Source organism: Lipotes vexillifer, unplaced genomic scaffold (genome assembly GCF_000442215.2).
Source record: "Lipotes vexillifer unplaced genomic scaffold, Lipotes_vexillifer_v1.1 scaffold259, whole genome shotgun sequence".
In the NCBI taxonomy this organism is placed as follows: domain Eukaryota; kingdom Metazoa; phylum Chordata; class Mammalia; order Artiodactyla; family Lipotidae; genus Lipotes; species Lipotes vexillifer.
The window spans coordinates 862,236-872,758 of NW_006797031.1; the positions used below are offsets into that span (position 1 = coordinate 862,236).

General features: G+C 43.6%; 1 protein-coding gene across 1 annotated transcript in view; it reads right to left on the reverse strand.

Annotated features, from left to right (window-relative positions):
• KIAA2012 (KIAA2012 ortholog) overlaps positions 1-10,523 on the reverse strand; it is a 120,034-nt gene that overhangs the window by 43,928 nt on the left and 65,583 nt on the right.

The following is a 10,523-nucleotide window of genomic DNA, read 5'->3' on the forward strand; positions in this document are numbered from 1 at the left end:
CTTTCATAGGAATGATACACAGTGTGACAAGAGCTAGTCCGAATCCCCAAATATTTATAGAAAGCAATTCTTCATCGTTGGAACACTAATTGTAACACCTATTTTTACCATGGAAGACACAGGGGGTCCATATGTATAGAGAATAACCCAAGTCTGGTTAATAATTCATACCTGGGGTCGGCGTAATGGGAAAGTGGGAAAAGGGACCTTATTATGTTTGAGGGTAGTACTCATTTAATCCTCTCAACAACCCTGTGAGGCACGTATTGTTATTCCCATTTTGCAGATGACGAACTGGAGGCTCTGGGAGGTTAAATCACTTGCCCAAAGCCATACAGCTGTTAAACAGTAGAGCCGAAATCATGGACTGCCTAAAACTCCTTTTTTTTAATGAGGTCTTTTTTGATAAATCTACAGCTTCTATGAACAGTTATCAAACCTGCCTTGCAGCAAATAAAGTTATATCAAGATTCCAGTTTATTTCCAAATTTAAAATGTATTTGATGTGTTAGAAAGAGTGATTTGAACAAATCTAGCAGAGAGGGAAGGAAGAATGGGCCGTTGGAGGAGTCTGGGAGGCCCTGGGGGCTCTCCCATCTCCTGTCGCCACAACATGCAAATGGTGTCATGCCTCAGAGCACGACAAAGTATAATATGAACTTGCTTTCCAGCCCATGCCCCATACTGCAACCTAGGTGATCTTTCTGGATGCAGACTGGACCACATCATCCTTCAAAGGTCCTTACCCTCGGGATGAAGGCCAACCTTCCTAAAAGGCTTATAAGACCCTTCCTGCCTGGCCCTGGACTGTCTTTCCTATCTCATTTCGTCACTCAACAAATATTTATTGAATGCTTGTTCTATGCCCACGAGAGAGGATATGGCAGTGTAAGAAGCAGACAGAAGTCTTCACTCTCAGGAAAACTGCACATACATCCTACTAAGGGAGAAGAGATAATAAGCGAACGGGTGGAACATAAGTAATGTCTGAAGGTGATTCGTGATGTAGAGAAAAATAAAGCAGAGAGGGGAGTGAGGAGTAGCTGGCGAGGGTGGGTGGAGGCGGCAATTTTAAGCAGTCAAGGGCCCCTCTTCCCACCTGCCCTGGCAAGTGTTAGCGCAAAGCCCACAAGAAGGCGAGGGAAGTTTCTGTGGGGCTCTCTGCAGGAAGTTTTGACCTCGCTGTGGGAATAGCAAGTTCAGAGGGCTGCCATCAACACTGACCCTTGCTTCAGTTCCTGGAGCAAGGCTGCCCGCGTGCCCTTCCCTCCCTGGGAAACACACCCCTCCCTTCTAACTCCTCTGCATCCTTCAGGTCTGGCTCATCTGTGCTTCCCATGACAACCCAGGGAACTGAGCCCTTCCCACCATTGCCCAGAGTGACACTCATGCTTGTACAGCCACCTCTCCTCTGCACTAGACTGTAAGCTCCACGAGGGCAGGAACCACAGCTATCCTCTTTCCAAGTAGCTGCAGTGCCAGGCACAGAGTCTGGAAATGAATACACACTCGATACATACTTTCAGAACAACAGGAATGATAACATTACTGGCAAGCTACATGTTATGGCCCAACTTAGTTAAAATAGGGAGGGCAAGATTCCGCACGCGGCAAGGAAGATCCCGTGTGCTGCAACTAAGACCCAGCACAGTGAAAGAAAGAAAGAGAGAGAGAGAGAAAGATATAGGGAGAGAGAGAGGGGGGGTGGGAGGGAGGGAGGGAGGAAGGAAGAAAGAAAGAAAGAAAGAAAGAAAGAAAGAAAGAAAGAAAGAAAGAAAGAAAGAAAGAAAGAAAAAGCAAGCAAGCAAGCAAGAAAGAAACAGAAAAAAATTTTTTTAAAAATAAGGAGGGCAAGAAAGACAGCTTTCCAGGAAGCATGTGCTGACCTCCAGAGGCCTGTCCTCTGCGTAGCACTGGCTCCTCATTCCCAAAGAGGAAAGTTACTTGTTATTTTTCAGGGCTGATTTCCTGGGGTCACATACATTAGTGTGCCATGAGATCACCCTGGGTGTGGATTTGATCATTTCCATATTTTCTAGGAGACTAACTCATGGGTGGCTGTTTCTCTGGGCATAACTCTCCCTTCCATCACATTTATATTACTTTTAAGTGTTAATGATGAATTAACAGTTCATGGGTCCCCACAAGCAGCCCTCATTCCGATGAACACCCACACCCTTTTCCTTTGCTTTGAAATGTGGCTAAAGATTCTTCTGGACAAATACATATCCAATTTTTTGTCATCTCAGCTATATACCTGATTCACTTCTCAGAGTGAGACCTCCCCTCCCTGTTTCTAGATCAAATGAAAGCGTTTCGTCCAAACAAGAATCAAAGTATTTCAAGCTTTCTAGCTTCTGAAACCACGCATGAATCACTGGGTGGAGTAATAGAAATCAGACAATACTGATTTGAGGGAAATTTCTCTATTATCTCTAAGAGAAGATTTTGTTAGGTCGGAGGACAAAAGGCACAGCCAAGACTAGTTCCAATGGCTGGAGTTACTTTAACTCCTTATGTGGGGCTCAGATTAAAGAGTGGGGAGTTGAGAGGCTTTGAGAAAAGTCTCTCCAAATCACTTGACCTATAAATCGTTTGATAAAACAATTCTCTTGACTATATGGCTCATCTCCCTAACGTTTAGGGGCCATCAATTCTGGCTTGATGGAATGTTTCCAGTGAAGGCTCTATAGTCACTGGAATGTGCAGTACTGTTTTTGCTTACTACGATCAAGTATTCTAACAAACAAAGATAGTGAAAGGGGGTTTGGGAGATGGGAGGAAACAAGATTAAATACTTAAAGAGGTTTCTGGGAGGTAGTGGTAAGAGGAGAGAAAGAAAGTTGAAAGCAGGAAAGAAAGCTATGCATTGGGGTGGTTTTTCATTTCACTTTATTCATTTAACTGATATTTATTGAGTGCTACTGTGTGTGTCATACAAACAAACACATGAAGAAGCAGAATGATTTTAGATGGTGATAAATCTATGAAGACAATGAAATGGTGACAGGATGGAGTTTGGTGGGGGAGGGGATGGGGTTTGCCCTTGGGTGATCAGGGAAGACCTCCTCACTAGGGAAGTGACATTTGAGCAGAGAGCTGGGTGACAAGAAGGGGCCAGTCCTGGAAGGATCTATCTTTAGCAGTCAGTGTAGCCTGTATCTGATTATTCAGAGGGGTTCTTTGAAAAGGAAAGTAGAATTCCTGATATCTAGACCTGTTCTGCCCCAGCCTTCTGACTCCATCCCGGACCCTGTGAGGTACCCCTCTGTTTTCTAGGTGGTAGAGCCTTCATAATCAAAGATTGTAGCTCTTAAAGATGGCAGAATAAATAGTAAAAGGGAGTTAAGGCCTCAGGGAGTAGAGGGGAGAAGAAAACACAAAGAAAGGGAAGGAAAACAGGGCAAGTAGAAGAAAGTGGAGATGCCTGAAGCTTTTTCGTTTTTTTCTGTGTATGCTTCAGTGGGAATGATTACAAAACTGATGGAACGGTGAGATGCTTAGCAGAAAATCAAAACCCATTCCTTCACCTATATTGTATTGTAAATCCTTTAATATTATTATGTTCTGCTAAAAACACCTGGAAGCCTTTCTCTTCAGGAAATGAAACAATAAAGATTAATGAGTTAATTTGGTAAATCTGATTTGAATTGCACAGAAGCCGTTGTGTAAGTGCTTGGCATTTAAAAAGTTATCTGACATTTAAAAGGAGATGACTGTTAATGAATTCAAGAGCTAATCTTATGCTCTGACAGACTGAGCCATGGGAAATCCAGGTTTACTATCTTGCTGTAAACATAATGTGACTCACTTGAAAGCCAGAACAAAAGAGAGCTATCTGCTGTTTACTAATATCCATTTGCACACATATATAACGTAGTAAAACTAACAGAGGACGTCCATTAAACAAAATACATATCATTTCCTTTCTTATCCTTGGATTATACTGTCTGAGCTACAAACTCAAGGAGAAACCCTCTCTCCAATAATTTTTCCTCCGCCTTTCAAGTTGTGTATTTTGAAGGGTCACCAGCATGGGTTGGCTCTGAAGTCACTGGAACATCTTACCTTAAGAAGGAAAAGGAGATTCTAAACCCAACCAGCTAGATCTCCACCTACGGGTCCCACAGAGCCACCACAGACACAGATCTGTCGCAGGCAGCTCTTTACTTCTCCCACTCCTTTCTAATTGGGGTTCCCCATCCCGGTAGCTGCGGCTTCGTGGTTCCAAGAAGAGCTATGGTCCCTCATTAAGGAGGCTGCAACACTCTCGCTGTCTGTCTCCCACACAGCTCACAGCTTCATTCTGCCTGAGAGCAAGCTGCTAAGAGTCTCTGGGAACCTGTGGGCAAGCTGAGCTGGAGAAGGAAAACAGAAGGAAGGAGGGCCTCTGTATCCAAGACCTGAAATACGCTACACACCCCACCATTATCTTAATGCATAGAGAGTGGGGTCGGGAGGCCTTTGCTGAAACCCTCATGTGGTCCATCAAGTTGTCACATCAAACCTCTAGGCACACAGGGCATTTGTCCCCTCCTGTGAGCAAACAAAAGGAAAAGAGTCAGACACTTCTTTGGACCACCGGGCCCCCCTCCTTGGCTGAGAGTCTGTCCTTCCACTTTCCTGGAAGGTGAGGGTCCGGGTGGCTCTGAATCCCGGTGGGGATGGAGAAGTCACTGAGGGTGGGGACCAAATCCTGGAGAAGGTCACTGCTGCCTGGCGCTAGGAGCTCAGGGGTCTGGCAAGTTCCCCTGTGCTTGGCCTTCCCAGGCCCTGTTATTTCTTGCTCTTGGCATTCTGTGGAACTAAAAGTGGGCAGTAGGAATGGGAACATAGGTGGGGCTGAGTGGGGCATGGAACTCTGCTGGACTCCCTACGACTGGGCTTCCTGGGGAGGGATCTGAGTGGGCCAGGGGCTCTGTATACACTCTCAGCTCAGGTTGACATGGAGGGGACCCAGCCCGTGCAAGGCCAGCCACCTGGCCACCCCAAGTCCCACTCTGAGACCTTCTCTCTGTTTAGGTTTCCCTGGCCTGGAGGAGCAGGAGAACTTTTGTCTTCAGAAGGTCAGACGGAACATCAGGATCTCAATTCAACAACCTGGGCTGCCTGCACGGCCTCCTTCTGAGGAGCAGACGGGACCCCAAACCACAGCGTGGTTCCATCCACCGCAAGTCTGCCCAGTGGTCCATGTGCCTGTCTCCTGAGTTCATCTTGCTCGTCTTGGCCACCTGACATCCTGGCCCACTTTTTATGTTCTCAAGGCAATTTGGTGCTGGTGAAATGGGCCGAGTGGACAGTTTTAGGAGGGCTCCACAAGGAGACGTGGTGGAGGTACAGTTTTGTTGGAAACCAGAGAAGAGCTTTCTTGTCCCCCTCCTGTCACGAATTTTAGTCTTCATCCACTTCATCCTCAGCTCTATGGAAGGAGATTTTTACATCCTCCTAGGCATTTACAAATTAGCCCAAGAGCTAGCAAACAGTGGACCAGGAAGAGAAACACAGCAATCTCTAGTCTTAACTTCTATGAGAGACTCATGTGGTGACTTTTGTCAACTCGTTAAGCTTTCTGTGCCTCAGTTTCTCTACCTCAGTGTTTTCCTCAAGGAACTTTTGAATAATGAAACCCAGGAGACTTTAATTCCAAGGCTTCAACTATCTGGAAGGAAATCTTATCTAATTGACATTGTTCTAACTGACATTGTCCTCAGTTTAATTAAGTGCTTTGTTGACACAACAGAATCATTGTTTATCTGGCTTAGCAGAAGCTGAAGGAGAAAAAATGTAAGCCAAAATAGTGACCTCTTCTGCCCCAGGGGAGATAGAAAGGAGCTTTTTCTTTGAGGGGGTGTCTGGCTACATTCCTGCCGGAACTCTGCCTGTATTTGAGAGATGACATATCCTGTTTTAGACTTAGATGGGGAGACGGGAGGTGGTGGGGTGCAGGGTGGGAAATCTGAACAAGTCCCCAGCTCCTTCTAACCCCAAACTTTAACCCCAAACTGTGTGACTTCCTTGTTATGTTGGCTCCGGTGTGACTTTTCCAATCTGACCACTGAGAGACAGGGAATCTCAACTTGCAAACTGATTTCATTGTAAAGAAAAAAGAAATTTTCACTAGAAAAAGAAATGTTACTTGTGGTGCTTTGATTCCCACATGGGCCCATAAAAACTTATCTAACCCATAATTTAGCTTGGCTAAGGAGCTGAACTACTCCTGGTAATGCTGGAAGAGCAGAGGGCTGGAAGAAGAGAAAGAAAGATATCCTTTTCTTTTCTGCCCCCTTCCCTTCCATTGCCCGCCTGTCCTCTGACCTCTCACTGTTCCTGGGCAGCCATGTGCTGGGGGAGTTGGGGCGCTGCTGGATACGGGGTCCTCACTACAAAATTCTCTGCTTCACCCCCCGCCCCTCCCCCTCCCCTCGGCCTTCAGCTGTGCTCCCTTAAGGGGTAGGGAGAACAATTAAAAAACAATCCACGATGAGATATGAGAAACCCAAAGGAATCTGCAATAGGTAGCATTACATAAAGTAGTGAAACAAAATTCCAGACAGCATAGAGTATATTTGAGGTGTCTGGGCTTGGGGGTTGAGGGTGGGTGGAGTGGAGGAGGGGGGAAACGGTAGGTAGATTGACTTGTAGCCCTTTAAGTTATTCCTGCCATTCAAGCTTCTCCTTTTCTACATCTGCACCCTTAGATTGTACACAAGCTCCGAGTTCTGTTTTATAATAGCTTTCAAGCAGAGGGCGAGGGGATAGAATAATAATGCCTATTGTAATTTATCAGGATTGCCTAGTGACAACATTGTGCTAATCCTTTTCCATATGTTGTTTCATCTAATCATTGTCACGACCCCATGAGGAAAATATCATTGTCCTTTGTAGGTGAGGAAATTGAGCCTCAGAGAGGTTAAATAACCTGCCTGAAACCACAGAGTCAGTGTGGAAGAAGCTGGGATCTAAAAGCAACTTTGTGGGATTCCCAAACCAGTAGGCCTTTTGGCAAGTGCAGGTAGCATGTTAAATGGGGCCCTGTCTGTCATGACATCTGTTTCCTCATCTGTAAATGACAATAACTGTACCTACCTCATAGGGCTGTTTTAAGGATTAAGGGAGATAATTCTAAATCCTGCACATAGGAAACCTCAAACACATTGGCTGTTAAGACCATTTAAAAAGACCCTCTTGATAATGGAGGGATAATTATTGAAGTTTAGGATAGGTACATGGAGGCTCATTATACTATTCTCTCTACTTTTGCATGTATTTGAAATTTTCCATAATAAAAATAAAAAAGAAAATCAGGCACATATCATGTGTCTGGTTGGATCTAGTAGCCAAAAGATCAATAAATACAGACTTACTGGAATAAATAATAGCTGCAGTAAAAATTCAACAAATAAAAGTCTCGACTTTGTAATTAAAAACAAGTCCCTCTCAGTAAATTATCTTTAAATTGTCAATGGAGTTTTTGGTTTGACAAAGTAATCCTGTGGGTAAGATTGAGCCAGAAGATGAAGTTTGCTTAGATCTTCAAAAAAAACCTTTGAATCAAGTTCCCCAACCAAAGCTATTTACAAAACCAAGGAGAGTGGCGGGGCGGGGCGATGGAGGGGGCAGGCTGAGGGGGGACGAGCATGGAGCTGGGGAAATGCTGTGCCATGCCTTTAGAAATGAGAAACAGGAGGATAGAAGGTGGGGAGGAAAGGGAACTTCTCCAGGTGAGGAGATGCAGATGGTTAATTCTCCCAGGCACCCCTGCTAGGCCCAGTCTCACTTATCAGCCTCCAAAAAGATCTCCAAGCAGGATGCCTAGTGACACATCCAATCTGCACAAGACCCAAAGCTTCTCAGAGACTGAAACACCAAATCATGGCAACCAACAGCAGGAAGTATTCTGAGATGGTGTGAGGTGTTAGAGAAACGGCAGCTGAACTTCTGTATCATTTCACTGGAAAGAAAAGAAGTGCAATCTCCAAATCCTACTTAGAGGCTTTTTTCCATCCAGGACATGGACCTTAATGTCAATAAGAGATTTATTTGTCAATTTTTCTTTTTTTGAGGAGCTACCGTGTGCCAAGAACTGTCCTAAACATGTGAGATGCTAGGGTGAATAAAGCAGAATAAGAAAAAAAAAGTCTGTCTTTAAAGAGTAGTAGCTTGCTCTCTTAGAAAACAGCAAAAAAGTTCAACAAAAGGCAGGGTATGGTTCAGAAGGACACTGAAACAAAAGGCTACCTTTGTACCTTGCACAAAAACTTAGTGTGCCTACAGGTGTTCTATTTTTCTCCTGAAAGAAGGCGGCTGAAAGGGGAGATGAACACCATCTGTGAAACCACCAAAGAAACAGATGGAGTAAACACAGGTTTATTCAACCTAAATCCTTAGTGCGCTAGAATTACAGGCTACTCTTTGAAATCCAAAAGAGGTAAATTTAGGACACATAAGATCAAATATGAATTTTTACTGTTGTAAACTCATGAAACCTGAACTCAAGAGACAGTATAGGTTGAAAGAGAAGTGGCTTTGTGAAATGGGAAAAGGGGACATAATTTTTGTTTAACAGGATTTTTAGGACACTACCAAAGTTCTAATCCCCACAAAGCAAAAAAACAAAACCCAAGATAAAGCAAGTGAGAAAGGATGTTTGCTTTCTCTAACAAAGGGAGAAAACCGACAATGTCAAAACTCGTGAGACGGTTTCTTATTTTAAACAAAGAGATGCAATGATTCTTGGGGAATTTAATTGAAGTGTGAGCTTCTACCTTGACTCTTTACTGACAACCTCTCTGCCCTGACAACTCCATAAACCAGTGGGCTCAGGGCCAGTCTTGTCCCAAGCTTACATAGATGGATCTGAATGGATTAGAGAGTTTCATACTTTGAGATCCAGACTTTTCAGAAAAACAGGTGAATTTGTTGCCTCCCACCCCCACCAAAGTCTAGGATCAGAGGGATAAAATGCTGAAAAGGGGCTGAGATCCTTAGGAGGAGCATTCTGATGGTCTTACCCAATAATCTAATAAAAACCTAATTAATGTTAAATAATTTCAACTAACAGTAGTTAAAAAACACTATGGTGTTGACTCTTGTTTCGCTTGCTGTTTACTGTGACTCCTCATCATTTTAAGCTAGACTTGAATAAAACCAGCTCTCCTCATGATTCATTTTTCCTCCTTACAGGGAGAATTTTGGAAAAAAAAGAAAAAAAAGAAAAACAATGACAAACCAGGAAGACAAAATAAAAACAAAAGACTCAACCCAACATAGTCATAATTTCAAACGAGCATGACAATTTCAAACGAGCATGACTGCACTTTTTTGCAAGCATTATTTGCAAGTCTTTATAGATACAGTATTTTTTGTACATAGTTGCAGTCATAATTGACATCACTTTGATTTCTACTTTTAAAATGAAATCGGTAGTTTGCAGTGTGGGGTTGGGCTGGGGTGTGTGTGATTTTTGCCTTCCAGGGGACGTTTGGCAAGGACTGGAGACTTTTTTTTTTTTTTTTTTTTCACGTTAGGCGGGCCTCTCACTGTTGTGGCCTCTCCCGTTGCGGAGCACAGGCTCCCGACGCGCAGGCTCAGCGGGCATTGCTCACGGGCCCAGCCGCTCCGCGGCACGTGGGATCTTCCCGGACCAGGGCACGAACCCGTGTCCCCTGCATCGGCAGTAGGACTCTCAACCACTGCGCCACAGGGAAGCCCTGGAGACGTTTTTGACTGTCACCAATCAGGGGGTTGTGCTACTGGCATCTAGTGGGTAGAGGCTAGGGATGCTGCTCAACATCCTATTGATACAATGCACAGGAAAGCTCCCCACAACAAAGACTATCTGGTTCAAGACGGCAATGGTGCTGAAGGTGAGAAACCATGTGTTAAACCTTTTGTATTAAATCACAGTATCTAGGATGAACAAGCATCATTTTTTAATGCCTGAATTAAACCCATCACAATTTAGTCATTTCTCTGGCTGTTTCCAATTCTTCTCTATTATAGATGCTGCTGCAATGGACATCTTCACTCACTTTTTTTTCTGCTGAATTATTTCCTTAGGATAAATTCCCAGAAGTCAGAAATACTGACTCAATGGGTATGAATATTTTTTCATGTTTTGCAAGTCATATTGCCATTTTGCTTTACAAGTGGATTGAACCAAATTACAACCCACCAGAAGTGTATAAGTGTACCAGTTTTACCAAAAACTCATCAGTTCTGGGTGTTACCATGAAAAAAGGGTGAGAGGAGGCACACATCTCAAATATAAAATGGTACCTCCAGTTAGCCTCAGTTTGAATTTAAATTGCTACTCAGGATGAATATTGTTTCCACATTTGTTTTCTATTACTATTATTTTTGATATGAATTGTTTATGTCTTTTGCTTCTTTTTCTAACTGGTTTCAATGTTTTTCTTTTAAAATTGAATGGGATCTTTACCAAGTATAGATAGTAATGCTGCTGTAGTTAATGCAATTATAATTATTTTTCTTACTTAAAAAAAAAAATTTTACCTCCCCCC